The 27431-nt window shown below is 41.4% G+C and overlaps 1 long non-coding RNA gene and 1 pseudogene across 1 annotated transcript; both read right to left on the bottom strand.

Moving 5' to 3' along the window:
• Positions 1-1771: 1771 nt before the first annotated feature.
• On the bottom strand, positions 1772-3279 carry LOC137235185 (poly(A) polymerase gamma pseudogene; annotated as a pseudogene).
• Positions 3280-18708: 15429 nt separating this feature from the next.
• Positions 18709-19141, bottom strand: LOC137234579 (uncharacterized). The gene is made up of 2 exons (XR_010947825.1): positions 18978-19141; positions 18709-18898 (listed from the first exon to the last, which is right to left on the bottom strand). It is a non-coding gene; the product is annotated as an uncharacterized lncRNA (long non-coding RNA).
• Between the last annotated feature and the right edge of the window lie 8290 nt (positions 19142-27431).

Below are 27431 nucleotides of genomic sequence, written 5' to 3'. Positions count from 1 at the left end.
AAATGCCGCCTTACAAAACCCAAAAAGCAAAATTCTATTTCCCCCGACTACCTAAAATCAGAGGCCCACGGTTGGTGATAGCATGGAAAGCATATTAAGGAACCCGCGTCTTCGTGTCTCTCTATCCCTAAGCCTCTCTGTCTCCCGAGCCATATATTATAATCAACCCTCCGGTCTCGTGATGGTGCGAGTCCACCGGAGGGGAATACCTAAACGTACTACGCGATGGCAATGGGGAAAGGGAGCGCGGGACATAAAGACGCGTTCAACCACGCGCCGTAAGGCCACGCTATCCCTAAGCTTGTGTCTCTCCCGAGGCACTAATTATTATCAACCCCCGGTCTCGTGATGGTGCGAGTCTACCGAAGGGCGATCCTACATCTTCTCTTTTTTTGTTCTCTACCCCCGGTCTCGTGTCGAGTCTACTGGAGGGAATCTAAAACCTGACTACTGGTGGGCAATGGGGAAAGGGAGCGAGACACACGAGAACGCGGGAGAGCTTACCAAAAGCTCGCAAATAAAAAACATTTTTTTTCTAAGTTTTTTCCAACAAGACTAGCCGGGGGCCCCCTGAACAGAAAACCCCACAATTTACTCGCTCACCCAGAGCGAGGACACCAGAAACCATCCCATTCACTCGTTATCCCATAACGAGGACGTCATAAAAGCCTACCGCAGAAGGGCGAACCGATCTGCCACAGAATCTAAGGGCCTTCGGCCTTTCATATTTTCAAACTTCCAACAAGTCAACCCAAATTCCCTCCATCAGCCCGACCAAGGACCACAGAACACCTAAGCACTCGGCCAAAGGCGCGAGGTCAACAGAATTTACCAAAATTCATCCCCTTACCCGGAGCGCGGATCACAGAACACTTACGGTTCGGAATTGTGACACATCATGTAGAGAAAACCAAGTACCAGTGTTCATACGAGGAATCAAGAAACGAAAAACCGAAATATCCAACACGCAAAATGTTTGCGAGGTTGAGTGCTACGTATTAAAAAAAAAAAAATAATAATAATAAACATTTTTTAGAAGCGATTTAAAACACAATACATGTCTCAACACTTCGAAAAAAACAAACGCTAATTATACGAAATAGCGAAAAATTACCGATAACTTATTAAACACAGGAACTACATAACTCAAGTTTAATCAAAGGATCGCAAAAAGCAAACAATTCGTGTAACCACTTCTTATTGTTGTAAAATGGTGTATACCATTATATACACTTTTGTGCAGGAGCAAGTTAATGTGTAATTTCTCTGAGGGTCGTATCACCCCCAAAAAAAACCGTCATATATTAGAGTTAGATTGAGGAACGCTGCATCTTGGAAAACTTTCCATTAACTTTTCTTACGACAAAATGCCTTGAACTTATGCTCATATAGGGAGTTTTGGCAACAAATATTGGGATGGTGCACCATTCCTCAAACAAGTTCTGCAAGAATGACCAAACCAACATAACTTTATCAATTCACTGAATATTTAGTGGAAAAATGAATTATTTCCCCAAAACCTCTGGCATTTACAAATTTATTATCACTACTAATATACTACCTGGTCATTCGGCCCATTAAATTTTTAACTAACAAAGATACTTGGCTACTATTATTTCACTGAAGGGGATTGAATTATTCCCCGTTTCCCTACTTCGTACAAGTAACCCGTCCAGATTGCTCATCGAAGAACAAACATCTAATAATTGAATTAAACTCACCCTCTCTTTGTTCATTGAATGATAGCTGGGCTTCGTGAATGGGTGTGTAACTCGTTTCAGTGCACCACCAGATAAATTGGGTACTTCCGGATCCATGATCTCATCAACCTTCATTGGTTTCCTAACGTCCGCAAGGAATTGTGAAGGCACCTAAGTGTCGCGTATTTTGCAAGTAAGCTAATGACACCTAATTTTATTGGAAAGGAAATATGAAGTTTTCCATCGCACAGATTCATTTATGCGAATACGTATATATCGTCTATGAAAGCTCAAACCACATATAAAACGTTTTCCACGGGCCTTAATACCAAATAGTGGAAATAATCCCATAGCCCGGTAGTAAGCCGACAGTCTTGGAGGCGATTTGATATAATCACTTCAAAAACTCAAAGAATACAACAACCAGAACAGGTGGTCGGAAATTTCACCGACGATATATATTTTAGATTACAAACTATACTAACCGTAAGCTATTGTGCGTGACCTTGACACACGTGTACGTGAATCATTCCACATGCGTGAAATGTCCTCTGTTTGCGATTCACCTACACGACCCTTTTTAGTCGTACCATCTTTCTGTTGCTGTGTTGCAGATAATTCGGTCGACAAACGTTTACGATTAGCTAAAACTGCGTTACTAAAATTGGTGTTGTTCCCTGGACGTGCGTTCACACTTTAAAAAGTCCGTATCTAAATACTGTGACAGTGCTTTACGCTTTACATGCCGCGCCTCAATTTTCATTCCGTGCTTCAGCATTTTTACGTTTACCCCATGTTGTATGACGTGTTCTGTGAAATTTTGAATACTATCGTTCAGGCCTACATACAAGTTCTCTGTACGCTCAAATTCCAAACCAATCAACCACATCGCACAAGAGTTGGATGAACTTATGGGTGCAATACCACCACCACTTCATTGATTTTTATCATCATCATTGGCGCTGTTGTTGTGTGTGCCGACAACAGCTGGTTTCTTATAATCAAAACATGTAGGATTTACATGTGCCAATGCAATGTGTTGATTCCGTTCTAAATTACCAACCCACAAACGTATTTTTGACTCCACTAAGCCGCACCATTCGAGCTGGTCGTCGCCATTTTGCGATGTAACTAAAAGTACAATAGAGTGAAGATATTTGTAAAAGAAACAAGGGGCTTCAAATAGTCGATCCCATGTCACACGTCCGAGCATCATCTCATCAGTTGTAATCATACCTCGATTAAATTCATTAAGTATTACTTGCTTGGTTGATTCCGACACGTTGAAAGTGGAGGTTTGTTGAGGATATGCCGGTGTTATAATTGGCATAAGATGATCGCGATCCGAGGCATTAACGCGTGGATCCCAAACCGGAAACCTTAAATTGACATTGTCTGTATGCTTCAGCAGCACCGGAGTTGGCCACTTCCAACGCGAGAATACCCAAAGGAGTTTATGCCCTAAAGTGGAGGCTATTGCATTTGGATACAGTTGGCATGTGGGCGCTACCAACATAACCCACGGGACACCATCAAAGTAACCCAAACAATTAGAGTAAATGTCATGTTCTTTTTCCATAATGTATGTCTTTATAACATTGCAAAGATAGAAATATTAGACTAATAGCCAGCCAGAAAAAAAAACATTTTTTTTTTAATTTTTTGACCATCACTCACGGCCGCTAAAAACTATGAAGGCTATCAGCATATTTATAATTACGATTTAATATGATGAAGTCGGTCATTATGTACATGAGAGAAATATTAAATTTTCAAGCTGTATCTTGACAACCCGTTGTAACTTTTCTGCAAAGGATAATTTACCCCATATGGAGCTAAAGGCATTTTAACGCTCATATGGCCAATTCTAGAGGCCTATAACGCCTCTCCTAATCACAAGCATCAATCACTTTACAGCGCTATATAATTTATACGATTGTACCTACACATTAGAATCTAGCGTGTGATTTGCATTTTAGGACACATTTAATCCCAATTTAGCTTCTGCTTCTTTTAAGGCTTTCATATTACGCTCACGTGTCTCTTCATCATCGTTTAGACGTTGAGCAGTGTGCACGCAGCTCAAAGGCAGAACAAAACGCTGATGGGCACAATTCACATCTATAAACATTTTCACCAATGTGTAGGCGCATATGTCTAATATGATCATTACTTTGAGCAAAAGGGCGCTCGCAATAGTTGCACTTATAGGGTTTTTCTCCGGCAGGGGTACGTATATGACGGCGCTGATCATCCGCTCGCACAAAGCTTAATTCAAAATATTTGCATTTAAATGGTCTTTCACCATGATGCAGTTTCTGTCGCCGCAATCCTCCTGATTTGGCAAAGCTCGCAATTTGCGAATCTTCACAATGTTCCATTACATCGTCATTTCCGTGTATAGTGCCAGAAGCACTTGCTTGCTGCACTTCTGAAAAGCTTTCCCCAGCCTCCAAATCTGTAACTTCCAAGGTTAACTCTGGTGTCCAGAAATATCCATGACAAAATCTGCAAAGAAAAAGAGAAAAAGCCATTAGTGCATGCATCAATGGGCATCGCAAAAGTGTGACAACTGACGGCGCGGCCGACGCCGCAGTTGGAGCACCCCTTTGCGATGCCGGTAACCTAGAAAACAAAAAAAAAGAGCGACACATAAAACCCATCACCTCTCCTGGATCTCCATCACCAGTCACCTGAAAATAAAGAAAAATGAATTAATAATTTAAACTAAAAGAATATATCAAATGAACAAATCTTAAAACGAACTTACCATTTTCTTCCAATTGTCTATGCGTCATGCTTCAGTCGCCGTAGTAAAAAGAATTGAAAGAGCGAAAAAAAAAATCTTTCGATTTTTTTACCGCTTCTTTCAATTCAATGGAATTTTACATTCTATACACGGGTGTGTATGAATGTTCAGTTGCTTTGTCTTTTGCCGTTGGCATATTTGTAACCAACGTATGTACATATGTATGTATGTATGCCTACTTGGCTCGCCATATCATATTAGTGTTGCATAAAAAGAGGCAACCGGGTACCGAAAACCCGCAAAACACAAAATCGGGATCGGAATTTTTTTAATCCATATGGGCGCCCGGGCAGTCCCAAAACATACTTACTCACAAAAATAAAGGCGAAAACCTCATTTAAAAATAATTATGGTCTCATTTACAAAAAAAAAAAACAACAAAAAAATTCCTTTTTGATTTTTTTGCCTTCGGTACTGCTTGTTTTTTTTGGCTGCGGGCAGGACTTGTTGTTTTTAAACAACAAATATCACAAAGAGTCGTTATAAGGGCTCGGTACAAAACCAATCCGAGTCCCGAAATTAAAAAAATCCGACATGACAAAGTCCCGAAATTGGAAAAAGTCAACTGTTTCTACCGGCCTAGTGTGCTACTGCCCCAGTGACCTAGTTTTTTTTTGTCAAGGGCAAGCAAATACATATATGTATATATACTCGTACGCCGCAAACTCACCATACCAGCTAGCAGCTGACCGATAAATACACGACAGGGTTGCATGGTACCTTTAGCATAATGGTACGCGCAGATAGAACGCGTCGCGGAGAACGCATCGCCAATCTGCAAATTTATGTCTGGTGAACGTAAGTAACGCATCTCTGCTTGGTAAAAATTGTATTTGATAATATGCTTCGCATATGCACTTAATTTATCTATTCTAACATACAGTTTGTAATAAAAGACCTCCGCTTCACCCAACCAGCCTCACGGCCGCTCGCCCCGGTACATCCATAAAATGCCACAGTGGCCTTGAGAGCGATACTACAAGTGAGACGCTGGAACGGCGACCTCGGCCTCTTCGTCCAGCCCAGAAAAACCTCAAAACCCTCCAGTCTGGAACGGAGACCTCTGCCTCTTCGTCCAACCAAAAAAAAAAAACAAAACGCAAATCTGGAACGGAGACCTCGGCCTCTCCATCGGGAACAAAAAAAAACCCAAAGAATAACAAAAAATGGTGCCATTCTGGAACGGAGACCTCGGCCTCTTCGTCCAGCCTTTCTGGCCATCGACTATACATATATTACGTTCTGAATTTCTTTATTTAAGAATTATGTATAATTCAATGGCAAGAAATATTCACTTATATCTGTTCATAACCGTTACTTTTTCATTTTAGCTCAGGTGGCATGCTAAGCAAGTCGGAAAGGGTTCCCGGCCATTTTGCGTCGCAGACGAACTCCTCATTTAGATTAAGTTTAGTTTGTAAGTCTTATATTCATTTTTCTCGTTTCAACGGAGGTCATTGGCGGAAAACGATGTTGCGTATCGCAAGGGGGCTGGCATGTTTAGGCAGGATGCCTAACTTTTCCGCATCTGATTGTGATCCCCCAATGCAACTCTGCAAATCGATACTCGACTTAATTTATAACCACCCACACCATCACCGCCACATGCATGTGCATGCATGTACATGCACGTGTATGTGTGCTTTTGTCAGCACTTATGCATATGCATGTCGGGGTTGATGTGTGGGTGCCTTTCCCCTCCAAAACGGAGGATTTTGCGGGTCAACGATTGTAGTTTGCTATACAACCGGCCTCTTGGATTTCAACCGCCGCACCATACGCATCTGCCGCCAACGATCTCTGCCGTGTTTCTACATACAGTCAGGTAATATTGTCACCAAGTTAATTTACGTCCACCCAATAAAACAGTCTTATTATAACGAGAAATTCTCGTCTATTTGTTTATTTCATTATTCCACACGCCATATTCCCACTGAGATCGACCCCGGTGCGCCCACCTACGACTCAGGAGCATACGCACCCCGGCCGAACAGTTATGAAGCATTGATGGGTGCTCCAGAGAGACGATACGGAACTGAGCATAGGAGACAGATATACCAAATGGAGTTACTGAACCGCTTCCAGAGGCCTGGTGAAACATTGCAAGAGTTTGCGTCGGATGTTGAAAGGCTGGCACATTTAGCGAATGCGGACGCACCGGTGAAATACACTGAAAAGGTAAAGATTCAGAGATTTATAAATGGCATACGGGACGTCGAAACAAAGCGAGCTACATACGCAAACCCAAAGCCAACATTCGCAGAAACGGTGTCACACGCTCTGATTCAGGAAACCGCGTCGCTTCTGTGTAAGCCAGTTTTCAAAGCACGCCGTGTGAAAGTAGAAAGGCCAGAGTGGGTAGACGCAATATTGGAGGCGCTGAAAGGATCGCAAAAGCGGAGTGAAAGAGTTATCAAATACTTCAAATGCGGGAAGCCCGGTCACATTGCACGTCTTCGCGATCTTGGTCCTATTATTTCCAACGAAGTGGGTGGCCGTAAACGCAAAGCTGGAGGAAATGAACAAGAGCGTGTCAGATGTAAAGAACGAAAACTTGCCCCAGCTATTGAATGTTCTGTGATATCTGTGTCGCAAATTGGAAGAAAATCGAGCAGTCTTGCCGTCGAAGGAAAGCTGGATGGCAAGGAGCATGTACTGACTGTAGATACGGGCGCATCTCATTTCTTGATACGGTCTGATTTGGTCAGCAGGAGAGTAAAACCGTTACCTGGAGCAAGGTTGCGTACGGTCACTGGCGAGTATAACCAAGTCCAGGGAGAAGTGGTATGTGAAGTCTTAATTGGAAAGGTCACAGTTCTACACAAATTCGTGGTGGCGGAGATCGTTGATGAAGTCATATGGGGAGTGCAATTCTTGGTTGACCATGACATCAAGATCGATATGCAGAGAAGGGTGATGCGTAATAAGAACCAGGATATACCACTTAACTTCAGTTTGGAGAAAGGGTTCAGCAGTAATCGAGTACTGGTGGAGAAGACTCGACAAAGACCACGAAAGTCAAAGGTAAAGGTTGATGGACCGAATGGGCGAAATAAAGTGAAATCAAAAGTACTTGCGAGAAAAACACTGGCATTGACAAAACCTGATGGATGCACTAAAACGACTGAAGGAATTTTCCAGAAAGAATGCAAGGGTGGATTGAAGCCAGCCCGCACTTCTGTTGGGAAACGTCGGAACGATACTGAGTATGTGAAGCCAAACCGTCAAGAGCAAGCTCTACAAAGTAGTTCATTGGCCAAAAAACAGAGTGCGAAGGAACGATCAAGCATAATGAGTAGAAAGATGAAACGCAGGTACGATGAGAATAATAATTCGGAAGGTTTCTTGGAGGGAGATTTGGTACTGTTATACAACCCTCACCGGCGGAAAGGTGTTCCATCCAAAATTCGGTGCAGTTGGGAAGGCCCGTACAAAGTTGTGAAGAAGATCAGTGATACCATCTACCGCATACAAACCACTGGGAAACCACGGAGTAGAAGAGTGGTACATTTGGAGATGCTAGCGGAGTTTAGATCGGGAGATTTGTCTGATCGGGAGGTTCTAGGATCCTCAGTGGGAGCCTCCCACGTGGAGTCGGAATTTTTGGTTATTCCTTAGGTTGCGCTCTTAGGGTGACGCGATGCGTTGGCGGGAGCCCCTGCCTGGAAGTTAGAGAGGGGGGGTTGTTATAACGGTTGGGAGTTACGAGTCTCCCTCACCCTCCCTGGAGGGTGGTAGTAGGACCAATTTCGTGATTGGTCTGGTGGTTTGTCCCCTTGCCGTATCCAGTTCGACGACTGGAACTCGGTTATCGGGGCCATAGTGAAGGTTGGCTAGCCGACCTAGTTTCCATTCGTTATGGGGCGGATTATCCTCCTTAATGACGACTAGGGCCCCCTGTTTGAGGTTTGATTGTGGATGCTTCCACTTAACGCGCTTCTGCAATTCGGTGAGATACTCAGTTTTCCACCGTTTGCAGAAGGTTTGGTGCAGCGCCTTAAGTTTCTCCCATCGATTGACGAGTGAAGCGCGATTCTCGCTGACGTAGATCTTGGGTGGCGCTAATAGGTGCCCTCCAACGAGGAAATGTCCCGGAGTAAGTGGCTCCAAGTTACACGGCTCGTTGGAGGAGGGGCTCGACAGGACTCGATTCGACAAAGTAGGGTGCTGAACTCTTCAAGGGTAAATTTGTGATCCAAAGCGATCTTCTTGAAGTGGTTCTTGAAGCTTTTGACCCCTGCATCCCAAAGCCCGCCCATGTGAGGAACTCCTGGTGGTATAAAATGCCATGTCAGGTTTTGGGGACTGTACTTGGATAGAGTTTCGTTGCGAGCATCTGCCAGGAAAGCTTTGAGTTCTGAGCGGAGAGCTCTGGAGGCTCCGAAAAAGTTGGTTCCGTTGTCGGAGTAGATATTGTTTGGACATCCTCGCCGAGCAACAAACCTTTCGAAAGCTGCCAGGAATGCGGCAGTACTGAGGTCACTAGTGGCTTCCAAGTGAATAGCCTTGGTCGCAAAGCAGACAAAGAGGCAGACGTAACCCTTTCACATGCGGCATCCTCTTCCGCTATAAGATTTTATGTCAAATGGTACGACAAAATCTACCCACGCATTGGTGAAAGCTCGGGAAAAGGTGGTTAGTTCTGGAGGTAGATCTCTCACAAGTTGAGTTTGGGTCCGTTTGCGGCATGTTGTACACGTTTTGCAATTATGTATGACCAATCGGATCATATTTTTGACCCTATGGATCCAATATTGTGTGCGTAGGCGACGAAACATAAGTCGGTTCTCCCCATGCAGGGTGTCTTCATGGATGAACTGGACAAGAAGTCGTGTGAGCCGGCAGTCATACGGCAGAATGATCGGGTGCCGTTCACTGTAGGGAAGATCCTTGGCCCCTGAAAGACGACCCCCCACCCTCAATATGCCCTTTTCATCGACAAGGGGGGTAAGCAGCAGGATTTCACTTTTTGAACCAATGAGTTTCCCGGAATTTAAACTCGAAAGTTCCTCCAAATAATGCTATCTATTAAACGACCTGTCGTGGCCCGAATTTCATCGGGTGGAATAAAGTACGATGCCGCTGTAAAGGAAGATTTTGTCTTAGGATTGGTTCCTTGGATAAATCTTCGAACATAAGATATGACCCTCAAGGCCCTTGATAAATTGGAAAACCGTTCTGGGATGTCCTCTTTCTCTTTTAGTTTTGAAGTTGTATGAACCTGCACCCGTTTCTCCTCTATGTTAGTCCGATAGTCCTTTTCTTGTATTGGCCATTCTGTCTTATTTTCTTGTAACCAAGAAGGTTCCTGCCACCTCAAAAAGTTGTTGACTAACTCCTTCGCTGGTAGTCCTCGTCTGGCCAGGTCTGCAGGATTGGATGCGGATTCTACGTGGTGCCAGGATTTGTTTCCTACCTTTTCTACTATTTTCGTTACTCAATGAGTGACAAAGGTCGACCAAGAGCAAGGGGGTTTTCTTATCCACGCTAAAAAAATCGTGGAGTCTGTCCATTGGTGTAGATTGAAATTTTCTAAACTCAGATTTTCACGCACTGATTCGATGGTTTCGGCCAGCAACACTGCACCGCATAGCTCTAATCGGGGTAAGGATTTTGTTTTAACTGGTGCTACTCTTTTTTTTGCTATTAATAGGTTAACGTAGACCTTATCCTTTATCTTTGCTCGTAAAAAGACTGTCGCGGCGTAAGCTTTTTCCGAGGCGTCGCAAAAGCCGTGTATTCAATGTCCTTGGTTGCCGTAAAATACAACCAACGTGGGATACGAATTTCGTTAATGAAGGGGTATTCCTGCATATAATTATGCCATCGGTCTAGGGTTCCTGCCGACACTGGTTCATCCCAGTCAGTCCCTTCTAGCCAAATGTTTTTCATAATGATTTTGGCAACAATGACTGGGGCGAGCCAACCTAGAGGATCGAAAAGTTTAGCAATGCAGAACGTATTGCCCTCTTCGTTAACATATCCCGATTTTCAGTTGGTTTTGTGGTGAAGTAAAAATAATCCGCATGCGCGTTCCATCGAATGTCTGGGTTCTTGACCGTACTCGTGTCCTCGAATTCCAAAAAGTCTTCGTTGAGCAGATGAGGTTTGGGCATTCCTTTCAGTATTCTTGAGCAATTTGACGTCCATTTGCACAGGTAAAAACCTGCGGACTGTAACGCATCTGTGATTTCATCGCGAGCTTTAAGTGTGGAATCGATGGTATGCCCCCCGGCAAGAACGTCATCGACGTACATACCTGTCCGTAAAATATCTGCAGCAATTGGTGATGAAGTTTCAACGTCGTCTGCTAGTTGGTGCAGTGTCCTTATCGCCATATAAGGAGCACAATTGACTCCAAAGGTGACTGTCTTTAATTCGTAGACGCTGATAGGGTCACTTGGATTGTTGCGAAAAACTATTCTTTGGAATTGTGTTTGGTTTGGCTTTACCCATATCTGCCGGTACATCTTTTCAATGTCGCTATTAAAAACATATTTAAAGAATCTCCATCGAAAGATTAGAATCGTTAAGTCGGCCTGAAGTACTGGGCCTGTATAAAGTACGTCGTTTAAGCTTGTGCCATTGGCTGTGGGATACGAAGCGTTGAATACCACACGAACTTTTGTCGTGGTGCTCTCTTCTTTTATAACCGCATGATGGGGTAAGAAGTAGCAATCGGTCACGTGGGGTGGTATGATTTTTGGAACTTTTGAAATATGTCCCAATGTCTCATATTCCGCTAGTACCCTATTGTACTATGTCTGTAGGGCCGGTGTCTTGGCTAGGCGCGTCTCATTCCGGTAGAATTGGGAGCAGACGCTGTTTAAGGGAAGGTCCTAAGGAGATGTTGTTAGGAAAATCCCGTTTAAATGGAAGGGCGACAATATATTTTTTCCTTCGGAGTTTCTTTATGTTGTAGCTCTGAAAAGTTCCTCGCAATAGGCATTATCTTCGTTAAGTGCCCTTTTCTTAGGTACGTTTTCAAGTTCCCAGAAAGTGGTTAGTTGCTTGTCTGGGCTAATTTCGTTAAAAAAGGATACCCGTGTATTAGTTGGGTGAGGTGCTTCTGCACGACCCGTTAAAATCCAACCGAAGACGGTTTCTTGGGCGAGAAGCGTATTTAGAACGTTCTTCCGTATACTGTTTAGTATTATCTGGGGATAAATGTGGCCTCCAAGTATGAGGGCGACTGGTTCATTAATGAAGAACCTCTTATCTGCCAGAATCAGATCAGGGAACGCTTGTCGAGTCGTTGCGCTGACTTGGCAAGTGGGAAGGTCCCCTCTTAATTGAGGTAGGACTAGGACCACTGTATCGATTCTTACTATGTCTGTAAGCGAACCTAAGTTAATCGAGCACGATGATTTTACCTACGCCGATAGCGTATTTTTTATTTCCGACACTTGCACATGCAAACGTTTGGATGGCAGTTTTATTCTCTTCTTGAGTCTCTCAGTTATGAAGGAGCACTCGGACCCAGAGTCTATCAGCGCTCTGGCGGAAAATTTCACTCCGTTGTAGTGTATATTAACCCGCGCTGTTCCTAATAACACCCCTATCGTTGTGTTAGCATGACACGACGTGACGTTGTTAGCATTGTCTTGCCTTTTTTCAGACTCCATCCTTGCCCTCGCCTGCTGTGAGGTTGGTGGCGTTTTGAGCCCACCTTTGAGGAGTTTTCTTTGGTTGTGCTTTCGGAAGATGGAGCAAGGTGTTGTGTCTTGCATGGCACGTGCTGCAATTGAATTGGCTAGTGCATTTGTCACGGTGTGTCCACCTGACAGACAATTCAGACCGTAACTATTGTTTTTTTCAAATTCGATTTTTCCTGATGAGGACAACTTACGGAATTTTTGGCAATTTCGTAATTTGTGCTCCATACTGTTGCACATCTTACATGCCGATTTTGGCACGCTGGCTTGGTAAACCCCAAGTTTTGTTAAACTTTCCCTTGAATTTTGATTTTTGTGCGCTTTTGTGGTTTTGTTACCCCTGAGGTCAGAAACTGTTTCTAATCTTTGGAAGCGATTGGACAGGAATTTGTCCATATCCTCCCATTTCAGTATACCGGTTTTTCTTTCCACGGTCTGCTCCCAAAGCGCTAAGGTGGGTTAGGGGAGTTTTGTAGAACACAAGTACGTTATAATAGCATCCCAATTTGTGATGTCAATGTTATGACATTGCAGCGCAGAAATGCAATTGTTGATTTCACGTTGCAATTTTTTAATTGATGTTGCACACTCCTGTTCGACTGCCATCAGGTTAAATAAAAGTTTAAGTTGTGTGCTGACTAAAACACGCTTGTTTTCGTAACTGTCGCTTAGATTTTTCCAGGCGGTTGCAAAACCCTCGTTTGTTAACGAGAACCTGCCCACTATTTTTTGCCTCCCCTTGAGTTTTTTGGTTCCAGATAATATAATTTCTCGACATCTTTCAAATCGGTATTGTGGATGTAAATGGCCGTGAACATATCTCTAAAGGCCGGCCAAGAAAGGTAGCTGCCTTTAAATACATCGGTGTCGCAAGGCGTCAGCCGCATTTTATGTCCACTGCGCGAAGAGCCTTCATCCTTTGCTTCATCTTTTGCTGGCTTTGGGGTGATAGCTTCAACTTCAGCCGCCACAGCAGACATGCATTGCAGGTAGCATGCGAAGCAACTTTTATTCTTTCTTCTTAGCGAGCTGAGTTCCTCTTTGGACAGCTCAGGATTGCTGAGAAGACTTTCATATGTGGACTTGGTCTTCTTCCATATTGCCCTTAGCTCCTCTTGCAGTAGTGCAAGGGTGTGCTTGTTCCGGGATTCGTCCGGGGTGGAGTTGAAATCTTGTTCAAACTAGACTATGGAATCAGCCAATCTAATATAAATCTCCATTGATTTTATTAATTTGAATATCTTGTTTCTTTAAAGGGTTCGAGATTGGAGGCAAAAGACTTAGTGGCGTTAGTGTGTATTCAACCGCAGCAAAAATTATAAGTGTGTTTAGTTTTTTGAAGGTAGTCCAGCTATCAATCCTGCCGTGATTGTTCTATATAGAAATCCTGATGTGAATAATGTATTAACAGTGATGTGAGAGATCCTCACGAGGATTGAATTAAGTAAACCACAGATAGAAATCCTGAAGAGGATTTAGTGTGTATAAAGTGATATAAAATACAGTTTGAAATCCTGAGGAGGATTTATTGTGTCTGTAGTGATATGCAGCACAGATAGAAATCCTGAAGAGGGGTTAATGTGTATCAGGTGATATTAAACACAGATAGAAATCCTTGGCGAGGATTTAATGTAAGAGAAGAGAATCGTCTGCAAATATTTAATGTGTCTTAACAAGTGTTTGGACACAGATAGAAATATTTTCCAAAAATTTGGCGTGCCTAAAAAAAGGTTTTACAACACAGATAGTAATCCCGATGTGGATATAATGTGTCAACCTCGAGATTTGAAACACAAATCGAAATCCTTATGTGAATTTAATGTGTGTAACCTAGAAATTTGAACCACAGATAGAAATCCTGACGAGGATTTAATGTGTATACCTAGTGATGTGAAACACATGATTTAATGTGTATACAAAAAGTGTGATGTGAACGCTGATGAGTATTCCCGAGTAGCCAACCAGGGTATCTTTCCCAATATAAATAAGAAAATAAATTTGTTTATCCAACTTATGTGGCAAATTACACTTTTAATTATTTATTATAAAAACGCTGAAAAAATACAGCTATACAATATAAAGCGATCAGTATAAATTGTGTTTGTGAGCAATTGTGATAAGCCACTAGCCACCCAACGCAGTGCTAATTTTTTGGCTTTCTGGTATTATTTCAGTTCGCAACTGATTAACAAAGTGAGTTCCGTGATAGATAAGCTAAGGCTATAAACCAAGTGAAAATATGGTTCCTGCATCAAGTTTTTGTCAACGTATGTGACGACGAGGGTGTACAACACAGTGCAGTGTTGAGTGTGTGAAAAAAACCTAAAAAAAATTCACTGACTGTCTTACCTTGAGCTGTGTCGGTTAATACTTACCACTGGTGGGGGGAATTACTCGATAGTCAAAAGGAATCGTGTGCTTATTAAACACGAAATCTAACAATTTCGCTTGCTTTGCCTTGTGTTGTAACTATTACGGAATGTACCTTCCGTACGTAAAATCACGTAAATAGAAAAAATAAAATTGTGCAACCAAGCAACCACGTACCTTGTGTTTCTAAAGTTGATCGTTGGGCTGTGTTGATGTGATAAATGGACTGTATGTGATGTGATCTCGATATTAATGGACTGTATGTGATGTCGATGAGTGGACTGTTGATGTTGTGATGATGATGTGATAATATATTGACGGATTGTATGTGATGATTTTGATGATGGGATGATTTTATGGCTGTATGTGTGTTGTGATGACCAGTTGGACTGTATGGGCCGATTTCACCAACTTGACTTAGGCTAAAACTTAGTTGTGACTTAAGTTAGTCCAGATTTGCGGCTTAGTTTTTTTTCGGTTTCACCAACTTAGTTACTTAACGAAATTGACATACTACAACCCTATCAGCTGTTTTATACATAGTAGTATTTTTTGCTATTCTTTAATTTCACGCAACCCAATCCATTTGAAATATTGTCAGTTACGGCTGTCAGCTGCGTATTGGCAACTTTTAATAAAATTATAATAAAAATAATAACATCTCATATGCGGGTCGTTTGGTAGTTATTTAATGTATGAGAGTGGTACAAGTGGTCTGCTACCTGCAAGCTTTCTGAATTCAATTGGCGCTAACACTGAGGCGACACTTGTGCACATACATCCAGGTAATGTGCCACAAAGGCAAGCAATGCAAGAGCAACTACAACGTGGCATCTCGGTAAATTTATATTCGGTGCTGCGAGAATACTATCAAGGGAAGGATCAACAGGTGCCCGAGGCCGCAACTGAGCCAAGTACACCCATTGAAGAAAGAGAGCCAAGCAGTAAAAAGCAGAAACTAAGCGAAGATGATGCGGGTAAGTAACATTGAATAAACGATTAGACAGGCTTGAACTGTATAATAATATTGCCAAAAACTCACTTGGGGAATTCTCCAAAGCCTTTCTGGTCTTATTTACAGAACGACCTAAATTTGTATGCTCAAAAACCTCGGACAGGTTTTCGCCATTGCAGCACAAAACCTTGCTAGCTGTAACAACTTAACTCTTTTTTTTTTCTGCAGCAACTTCGGGCGCAACATCAAGCGCTGTTACAACAACAGCAGCGTCCCCTAATAGCGACAGCACCGGCGATTGTACCGAAACAAATAACCCATCTGCAACAGTTCCAGCAGCGCTGGCGCAGAAATGGCAGATAGAAAACCGGCGTTCATGTGAGTTAATGCGCGTCAAGTTCGATGCACTTTTCATAGCAGCAAAGGAACACCCAAGTAACATCGTGCAAGCTTTATACTTTAATACTTTGTAAAACCTTCACGCGCAATAGTGTTGTACTGTCTTAGCAAGGAATTGTTAATGGACTTGTATGTAGAACTGAAAACCAACTCTAATGTCACAAATTTGCATTTGACTTGAAATTGGTTACGTTACTATTAAATATTGCCCAATCGCACACATTCTGAAGTAAATATGAATGGTAATAGTGGTTACCTCTTGACTGGTTATAACATAGGCTAATATTCTTAGTTTATTTAGAATGTGTAAACAATTATATTCAAATTAATAATATATCGGACGAATATATACCACGGTTTTAAGTTGAATTTTGCTGTAATTCTTTTTAAATTGGTTTTAACTCCTTTAATTGGAAATAAAATCTACATCACACCGTTTGGGTGCACCCTTTTCCAGCCACATCCAATTAACTTAGCGATTCCCCTTACCTAAAAAGAATGGTTACAAAAAACTAAATAAAAAGCATAGTTGGTTGCTCTTTAGTGCCAGACCTACGTTTTATGATTGTATCGAGTAGTCACGTTTTATGATTGTATCGAGTAGCAAGGGATTTGAGGATTTTATTACGGCTCTGGATTTTTGGAACAATTGCGGCTGCGTGCTCACCAAAATGTAGATCCTGATCAAACATCACACCCAAGATTTTAGGGTGTAGGACAGTCGGTAGCGTAGTGCCATCGACGTGGATGTTCAAAATGGTCGACATTTGGGACGTCCATGTTGTAAATAAGGTCGCGGAAGATTTAGTCGGTGATAATGCCAGGTTTCGCGAGGCGAAAAAAATGGAGAGATCAGGGAAGTAGCCGTTTATTCTGTTGCAGAGCTCATCGATCTGTGGGCCTGGGCCTGTGGCCATTATTGTGTAGTCAACGGCGTATGAAACGATAGTGACTCCTTCTGGTAGTGAAGGTAGCTTAGATATATAGAAATTAAACAAAAGAAGGGATAGGACAACACCCTGTGGCACCCGTTGTTTAATTCTCCTTGGTTTTGATGTTTCATTTCTAAATTGCACCGACGCCTTCCGACCACCCAGATAATTTGCGGTCCACCTTTTAAGACCTGGGGGAAGGGTAGACCCTTCCAAGTCTTGCAGTAACGTGCCACGGTTCACCGTATCAAAAGTTTTTGATAGGTATAGCGCAACGAGTACTGTTCTATGGTGGCATATATGCCGTCTGGGCGCACTACTTTAAATGGTTTAGTTTGGCTGACGGCATCCTCAACCTCTTTGGCGGTGATGGTAATTGGGGACGCGTCGAATTTATGTTTATGTGCGGTATCCACTGGGGTAACAGGTGGCAGGAGGGATGTAGATGTTGATAATTTCTAGGTGTGCATCGCCTGACCGGACAGATAGGCCTTGACGTTCTAAGACATTGTCCCTGCGGTCGATGCCAGGATCAAATATATGATATTGCACAGAGTGGTGTGTGATAAACGCGAGGCCGCCTCCATTTCCGCTCATGCGATCTTTTCTGTGGACATTATACGCAGCACAGGTTTGCAGTGCAGATCTTGCTGTGAGTTTTGTCTCTTGAATCGCAGCAATGCGGATGTTTTGCTGCTTCATGAAATCGACTATCTCCGTGATCTTCCCAGTCAATCGATTACAGTTTAACCGCAGAATTCTGAAGTGCATGGGGGAGACGTCGCCTCTCTGGGAGCATGTGACGGATGACTACGCCTGGGTTGAGGAAGGCCAGGACGCAACTGCTGTCTTGGCCCTGGGACTGGGCGTCCTTGGGCAAGCATTGGGGTACCCGGTAGATTGGGGTTTGCGACCTGGCAACATGGCGCAATGAAACCCGTCTGGGGGGGTTGCCGTCGCGGAGACCAGAACATCTAGGAAAGTGGCACCGCCCAAGGCAGGAGCTGCTTTGGGCGGATGTCGCAAACATATATATTCTGTGCTGGCAAACGGTGCAAACGGGGTTAGGGACTAAGAGTCTGTTTCCCTGACCAACACGATTGCTGCCGGAAAAGAGGGGGGGAGAAGACGGGGGCAGGGGCTGATGCTCTGCATTGCTACCGACTCTACTACGAAGATATTAGTCATGAGTGGTAGCAGCGGGTACTAGTTGTGGCTTGCTGAGCAGCTAGGCTGCTGGAAGGTAGTGGGGGGGGGGGGGGGGGGGGGGCGCTAAGGCGTAGATTACGGGACGCCCTTGGACGTGAACAGGGGGGGCCACAAGAGATTTATAAAATTTACGTGGACCTCGGGTTTTGGGATCAAGCCCAGAACAACCTGTCCGATGCAACCATTCCTTACACGAGACACACTGAACAGAGTATTACCGTCCTAAAAAGATTCTTTTCCGGCAGATGCAGCAAAACCATTTCTCAGGACCGGGGTCAGGAGACGGACCCGGATTGGATTCGATACCTTCCCGGAGCAAGAGAATATGGAGGAGTCCCGCTGCAAGGAGCTGCTGGGAGGATGACAATTTGTAGGAGGGACGCAACAAATTAAATGGGGTTACACTGAAATGACAGTCCTTGGTCGGGAAAAATCCCGAGTCGCTCCGGTACATAGAACCGACTGCCTTGGGAAGCAGTCACTAAATATAATCAACATAAACTAATTACAGTGTTTATAAAGTATTAAATTATTATTATTTATATTAATAATATTATGCCAGTAGTTGTTTGTTGGCTAAATTGAAAGCAGCTCTCGTCAAATGTACGTTTTCTATTCCATTTGTTGTTTACTTGTAAGCAATTTTATTAATTTTATATTTACTAAATATCTCACCATGTTTTCATTTGTTGGTTTTGTGAATTTATTTGGTTACTTTTTTCTTAATAAAAAGATATTTGCATTTATTTAAAAGTAATAAGTTTAGACAGGAGCTTTCTCAACCAATTTTAACCAATGACCACATTAGCAGCGTTTTAATGTACCTTTTTGCAGCCATATCTATTGCACATAAGTTTGATCTTCCTCGCCTGGAAATAATATAAAATAAATGTTTAGTATTTTAAAAAAATAGTTTTTGTTCGCTTGTGCTATTTATTCTTCACTCACAGATGCAACCAACAATACGTGCATCAAGTGCGGATGGTATCAGATTGGGGTTTTCTATGGTGCCTGCGCCACGTTCGAACACTTTCATGTCGAAGGGATTATCGTTGCCAGCAGCTTTGGCTAAAAGTTCACGCTTCTCAATACAGGTTGCGTGCTCCAGAGGATCGTTCATCACTGAAATTGGAATTCAAAATATTTAAATTAGTTATTTCTAACGGTTTAAAGAACATATTATTGATCATTAATAACTCCCTGCTTTACCAAAACTGACTACAATTGGGACATCAAGTCTTACCCAACCTCCTTCTCCCAACTTACTGGAGATCTCCCTTCCTCTTCATAATTGTTTAATACAAATTGTTAAAGCTTAAAAAATGGTTGGTTTCGATTACTCACCTGGGGCTAGCGGCTGGCTCGTGAACGTTAAAAAATAGAAGAAGGAGTAAAGACCGCGAAACAGTCCGCGGCACCTGCCGATAGCAAACTTTCGTTGAGTTTTTCCCCTTCAAAGTTAGCTCTCGACTGGTGAAAGCCGTTACCAATATTAATAATAAAATAACTAATGCGCGCGTTAGGGTGGTCCGAAATATTTAGGCTTGTGGCCTAAACAACGTGTTTATTAATCAACAGCATAGCCTATCGGCTTACATACACATTGAAATTTCTTTTCATTGTAAACCTGTTGTTGCGGTTTACCCCTTTGGTGACTACTACTTGTTACCCCGTTGTGGTGGACTGTATTTGATGCGGTTCTATTTGGTTAACTTGTTGATGGTCAGCTTACCCAATTAAAGATGCCAATATTAAATAATAACGCGTACAAATGATTTTAATTTAGATTAAATGTATTTTATTGTAAGAATAATTCACGGAACAGTAAATTTAGCGGGCGGTATATGCACAAGATAAGAAGCGAATGAAGTAAGTATAGGGAAACAAAGAAAACAATGCAAATGTCAAACCTATGCTTGGTATGCTTACGCATTAACCCTTTGTATACTAAGTACATTATTTAATAATTGCAATTACGTTTATACGGTTAAGCGCCAATTAAGTAAGTAAGTAAGTAATTACGAACTCAACATACCGCTGCCCTTGAACTATTTTTCTAAGCACGTGTGATAAGTTCAACTTTAAAAATTATATTTACATTTTTTTTTTTTTTGAAAGCATGAGAAATATTAACATAATGAAATTCTTATGTTTGGGAGCATTAAAAGTAACTTAACTAAATTAAGTGTTATGATTGCGAATATTAGAAAAAACTTAAATTGAAATTATGTAATATAAGTAGGCGTAACATAATTAAGAATGTATGGTCACGAGCCTTCGTTTTCTCAAAATAGGTCTGCCTTTGTTGGGAGTAGGCATAACTTAGCAATTGGTCGGACGTATTCTCCATTAGCCGTCTTCACAGTGACGACTCGTACGCGACCATAAGCTCAGGGGTGACATCGAATCACTTTCGCGAGCGCCCACTTTGTCGGTGGACTAGCTTGGTGTAATACGGCTACGACGTCTCCTACTTCGAAATTATGTGATTGGCGTAACTATTTGGTGCAACGCTGTAAGCTAACGAGATACTCATCCCTCCAACGACGCCAGAAATAGTGTTTCGTAGCGGAAATTAACTGTTATCTCTGATAAATATTTCCACAGAACTTTTAACCCTCAGGTTCTGGGAGTGACTTCAACGGTTCGCTTCCGAGAAAATGACCAGGCGTTAAGATCTTTATATCGCCAGTTGTTGTAGAGTTGTCGCAAAGCGGTCGAGAATTTACGCAAGCTTCAAAGTCGGTTAGTAATGTATTAAATTCCTCGTAAGAAAGCAGATTTTCACCCATTTGAGTCAAATTTCAAAAGAACATGCATTTAATTTATGTCAACTAAATACTCGTAGTCTTACGACTGAAAAATTAGATTATCTTTCTTATGTATTTGCTGAGCAAAATATTGATTTAATTTGCATCACTGAGACTTAGGTTAGATGCAGCGTTGATGATCGGTCATACGCAATTAATGACTATACATTACTGCGAAATGTCAGAAAAGGCAATATTCGTGGTGGTGGAGTTGCAATTTATTGCAGAGAGGTTTTAAACCCAAACATAGTTTATTGATCAGATGACGCAAGTGTGGTTGAATATATGTTCATTGAAATAGGTGACTCACGAACAAACTGCTTCGTAGCGTGTGTTTATAACCCGAGTAGGACTAACGATTTGGCAGATTTATTTAAGAAAATTTCTGAATTTACAGTTAAATGCCAACATGTTGTCATCTGCGGAGATCTTAATGTTGATCTTCTTATTAACGATTCCCGTAGTAGAAGCATTCTTGGTAATTTTCAGGCTTATGACTTTAACATTGTTAACCAGTTCGCGACACGCTTTGCGCCAAATAGTAAACCTAGCATGCTAGATCTTATATGCGTTAACAATACTAAGTTTGTATCTCTGACCATGAAATGATTTTCCTATCCTATGGTTTAAAATTTAATGCAATAGAGCACGACATAGAATTGACGTACAGAGATTTCAATGGCGTAGTGATATAAGCATTAAATGAAGTGGCCTCTCGTCTGGACTGGAGTGGATGTTTTTCATTTTCTCAGTTAGATGAAAAGTTGAAATATTTTAATAATCTTGTCCACTACCTCTTCAGTAGATTTATACCTCTTAAAACCATTAGAGTTCGAAGTAATAAGAAACCATGGTTTACAAGAGAAATTTTAAATCTAATAAAAAAAACGGGGTAGAGCATACAGCGAATGGAAGATATCTCAGAGTAAAAACCACTGGGAAGCTTACCGCCTTTTGCGTAACCAAGCTACCCTGTGCATTCGGAATGCCAAGATAGCATACCTAAACACAAAATTTAATAATAATTTGCCCCCTAAAACGCTTTGGAAAAATCTTCGCTCATTGGGAATATCTAATAACAGTAAAATTCAATGTAATTTTGATCCAAATGAAATGAACCAACATTTTTTGGGCAGTAGTTCTGATGGTAATTTTAATGATAGTATCGATAATATGTCTTTAAGTGTAGGCAGTAGACCAACTATCAATAGCTTCGATTTCTCAGTGGTTACAGAGGCTGAAGTGTTAAACGCTATATTTGCTATTAAGTCGAATGCTGTAGGAATCGATGGAATTAGCATACGATTTATCAAACTAATCCTTCCAGTTGTTATCTCTCCGCTTACTCTCATTTTCAATTTTTCTGTAACTAGCACTAGTTTTCCTAGTCAATGGAAAATAGCCAATGTTTTCCCGGTCCCCAAAACTAAGTGTCCGAGTTCCTGCACTGAACATATAACTACGAATAATTTGCTATCGGACGTCCAGTCGGGATTCAGAAGAGGGTACAGCTGTGCGTCATCCGTGTTAAAGATTCTTGAAGATATACGAGCAGCCTATGACAATAATGAACTCACTGTGTTAGTACTACTGGATTTCTCCAAAGCTTTTGATACGGTTGATTTCAAAATACTTCTTTTCAAGCTCGAAGCCAGCTATAATTTCAGCCCTTTTCCAATCAAGTTAATGAGAAGTTATCTCCTCGAGCGATTTCAACAAGTTCAATGCGATAACCAAGTCTCTAGTCTAAAACCAATCACATTTGGTGTTCCTAGGACCATTATTGTTTACACTCTTCATCAATGACATAGTTACTTGTTGCCACAATGCCTCCATACATTTATATGCAGACGATACACAATTATACATGTCTCGACCTATCGGGATTTCCGAAGACTTATTTGCTAGACTGAATTAAGACTTAAGACGTATAGCAAACTGGGCAAACCTAAATACACTATCCCTCAATGCAGCTAAATCTAAGGCGATTGCGTTAGCAAACACATCGAATGACGTAAACAACTTTCCTGATATTATTCTCAATGGAGATAAAATCATTTTTCATAATGTGGTAACTAATTTAGGTTATAAAATCAACTCCAAACTGACTTGTGTTGACCATATCAACCTTGTGGTGAGGAAGATATATAATACCTTGCGTAATTTATACAGAACTGCTTATTTGTTACCACGAGACGCTAAGATGAAACTGCTCAAAGATCTAATAATACCTCAAGTCTCTTATGGTGAACTAATATACGGTAACCTGGACTCAATGTCACTCAACAAATTGGAGCTGGCCTTTAACAATGTTGCCCGGTTTGTTTTTTCTAAAAAGAAATTTGATCACATATCTTCATATGCAATGCAGATTCTCGGATGCGATATTTATAATTTCCTAAAAATGGGAAATCTCTGTTTTTTGCATAAGCTAATACACTCACAAAAGCCGCCGTACTTATTTAACAAACTAAGTTTCTGCCAATCTACACGGACTTTGAATCTATTAGTCCCGAATTTTAAGTACACAACGTTATCCAGAATGTCCTGTGTCAGTACAATCCGTCTATGGAACTCACTCCCATACGCAACTAAAGATATTAGGAAAGCAGGATGTTTTAAGCAGGCAGTATTATCTTTTCTCAACTCTTAACTTACCTTTTAATTATATATCTTTATCCTTGTCACAAAAATTTTTAACTGAGGATGTTTAATTGTTAAAGAATAAGTTTATTTTATTATCTTTTTAACTCTTGTATTTACGTTATATTATATTAGATTATATGATATTATATTACTCTACTTTTATTTTTGATAATGTGATACGATTGATGTACTATCTAAAAGACTATGTCTTACTTGTACAAAAAAACTAAAATAAATGAAAATGAAATAAATGAAATGAAATAATTTGGTGTCTTCCACAATAATAATTTGTATATAAAGATGCAATTCCGGGCGGCTAGATAATTTTCAACGCTGCACCCAAGAATTTTCGTTCGCCAGGCAAATATGTGATCATATCTACCAATCCTGTAAACGTATCTCGTAGCATTGTTATACACTACAGCAACTTTGTTGTATGACACTGAGTCCATTTTACCATATACTGTATCAGCGTACGTTATAAGTGGCATAATTAAACGCAGCACAAGTTTTCGCCTGTTTTCAACGGGTGTAAAACTTCCGTAATATGGCATAAACATTGGTAACTACCCTGTTGACATGGTCACTACAAGTAAGTTTACAGTTCACAATAAAAAATGACGGAGTAACGAATTTTTGAATGCGCGGGGTACAAGAAAAACAGTTTGTCAACAATATCTTGCACATTTCTGGGGTGTTAGAAAATTTTGAAACACGGTATCTTGATCTACTCATCAAGACCTACGACGAATACTAGGTCGCTACAAAAGTGCTTGAGATATTTTTTTTTTTGTAGCACTGTGTAATTTGGAAACATAAGCGGATTTTTAAGTGAGTCGACACGCTTAAAAGTGGGCTATGGAAAAGAAATTTCAATAGATAACACTTGATTCGAAACTTTACTCATAATTATAAACATACAAACATAAAAAAAAACAAAAAAAAAAAAATAAATGTAAATAAAAAAGTCAACATATTAGAAACAAATGTAAATAGAAAATAATATAAACAGACTCTTTGTTTCCCATATCAAGTAACCGCTATGCAATAAATTATAATATAACCCAAAAGGAATTAAAATCCTTTTCTAATTCAAGCAAAACTGAAGTGGGCCATTAAGACTCTGAAAAAGTCATATACTCCTTTTTGTTTTTAAGATGGATGGTGTAGTATTATGCATGGTGCCTCCTTATGTCAATATGTTTGTAGTATTATGCAGAATGCTCTACTACGCTAATGTACTTTCTATGCAGGCCACCCATATTGCATTCACAATATCGACCTAAATACATTTCGTTTACCCCAACGCAGCGCGAGTTCAACATCACTTAGGCAAGATGCACACGAGGCGTAGCTTCATATACGTGTATAAGATATGACATGTAGCTACTTTCGAACGTCGCTACAAAAAGCAAACAATTATTGAAAAAATAAAATAAAAAGTAAAATTTTTTCAGGTTTATCCGTCCCCGAAACCAAAGGAAAATAGGTATTAAACGTTGTTTGCATCCCCGTGCCTTTGTAAATTATGAAAGGCAATTTTACACCACCGCGGACTAGAGAAAAAAGTGATTTCTAGTTTCCAACACTTTTTAGCCTTTTAGACGCTTCAACAATGTCTAACCAAGCTGTTGTGGTGTTGAATACTCTTTTTCGCTTTGGTAATATACCTTTCACGCACTTTTATTAACTAAAATAACATTTTCTAACTAATTACACAAATTTGCATACAAAAAAATGTAAACGAACATCTTGTTGTTCCTTTTTTTCACGCGTACGTACGCTCAGCGACCAACATTGCTGTACGCTTAGCTACATGAAACTTTCATGCGTTATCGCGTTCATGCAGCTTACGCCTCGTGTGCAGCTCTCCATTCAAGTACAAGTATTCGACATCAAAGCGTACAGATTTCGCCTGCAGCGTCTATGACGCGTAGCCTCGTGTGTACCTTGCCTAGCGCCGACAGCAATACCTGTATCCGATTACACTTCTATTGGCGCATTGACCAATTCGTTAAAAGCGTGACCGCTTGTCAATGACAATTCGTCAATGCGCCTGCCAAAATATTTCTGCAGTTACAATGTGTTAAACTAGGTCGAACTAATATGCTGACTCAGTATGTAAATGTTAAGAATGTAGTGTCTTAGTGTTAGTGTAAATACCTATGTGTAGAATAGATAATTTTGTATAAAAGGAAAGATAATTCTAAAATAAAGACAATCGAGTTTTAACGCTATACATCGACGTTTCAATAAATCTTTCTTTTCACATTATTACGTTTATTGTAGTACGAGTTGTAGGTAGATCTCCCATTGATTGAGTGGCGAGATTGCGGTTCAAACAGGTGCATTTAACGCATTTATGATAGATGGTTCGTATTAAGCTACGCGCACCAATCACCCAGTATCGTCGTTGTAAAATTGTCTGCATGATGCGAGGTCCAGCGTGTAATGAGTAGTTGTGGATATCATGTATGATTAATTTCGCAAGCGGTGAGTTTTTCGGTAGAATAACCGGATGCCTTACGTCAGGACATACGTCCGCATTCTTCCACCTTCCTCCCGAGCGTAATATATTTTTCTCATCGAGATATGGTTGCAAACGTACGAGACAGTTGCGCAAAGGAATAGGCCTTTTTGCGCTGCAATGAGAGATCTCGTTAGAAAAAAAGAACATTTGCGTATACCTGATCAGTCGACGTTCAGCCTCATAGATCTCCTCGCCGCTGGGAGGACCAAATCTTTTCGCGACAGAGAGTTGAGTCGCAGCTCGAGCATTAGACATGAAGCGTAAAGTGTACGCGGTGATTCGACGAAGCTTTGAGTATGACGAGTACCTTGTCATAATTGACCAAAGTTCGTTGGAACTAGTGACGTGCGTAGTAACCTTGCCTCTAATACCCAACTCGGTTGCGTGCTGCTCCTTTGAAGGTTGCTGCCAGAAAGGGTCGCCGGTCTTCAAGAACTCTGGACCGGTCCACCAAAGATGATGATGCACTAACTCAGTGGAGGTTATTCCTCTAGAAGCACAATCTGCGGGATTCAGCTCTGAGCGGACGTGGTTCCAACACTCAGGAGGCATAACGCGGTTGGCGATAAAAGTCATCCACCTACTGGGATGTGCTTGCAGCCATGCTAAAGTTATTATTGAATCCGTCCAAGCGAATATAGGATAGTTGATATTGTGCAAACTGTGAGCACCACACAGCTCCAATCGCGGTAATGTAGTTGGTTTTATGGGCGCCACCTTGCTCTTTGACGAGATAAGAGCAACCGTGCCATCGTTTCTGATGGTACGTGCGTATGCAACCGCAGCATATGCGCGTTCACATATATCGGAAAATATATGCAACTCCGTGACAGAACCGGGCGTACCTAGGCCAAGCCAGCGGGGAACTTTTAAACTGGAAAGAATTTGCAACTCAGTGCGGTGTTCCAACCACTTTGCTGCTATGGTTTCTGGGATAACGTCATTCCAGCCAACCTTGTTACGCCAAACCTCCTGGAATCATATTTTTGGTTTGATACCTGCGGGAGAGAGTAGTCCCAGGGGATCGAATAGAGTGCTTGCGTCTGATAAAAAGGTTCTTTTCGTTAGAGTAGTAGATGCTATTTTCAAATCAATGATAAAAGTTATATAATCTTCTTCTGTGCTCCACATTACGCCCAAGGCGTGGACCTGCTTACTGTCAACGAGGTAATGCGATATGTTGTCGGATGCGCTCGAAATGGTCGTGTTCAGCTCGGCACAATTCGAAGCCCATCATCCATATAAAAATCTTTTAGAATGACGTTAACAGCTTTCCTACAAGGATTTCTTGAGCATTTTGCGGTTTGTAACAGGGCTTTAACGGCTAGGTGGGATGCAGATGCTACCCCATAAGTTACTAGTAGCATCCGAAAGTCTTGGATCGGCAGATACGGATCACGACGCCCCACTATCCCT

Source organism: Eurosta solidaginis, chromosome X, assembly GCF_040869045.1.
Source record: "Eurosta solidaginis isolate ZX-2024a chromosome X, ASM4086904v1, whole genome shotgun sequence".
Lineage (NCBI taxonomy): Eukaryota > Metazoa > Arthropoda > Insecta > Diptera > Tephritidae > Eurosta > Eurosta solidaginis.
The sequence above is the reverse complement of the archived record's forward strand: the minus strand, read 5'-3'. Positions and strand labels throughout refer to the sequence as shown.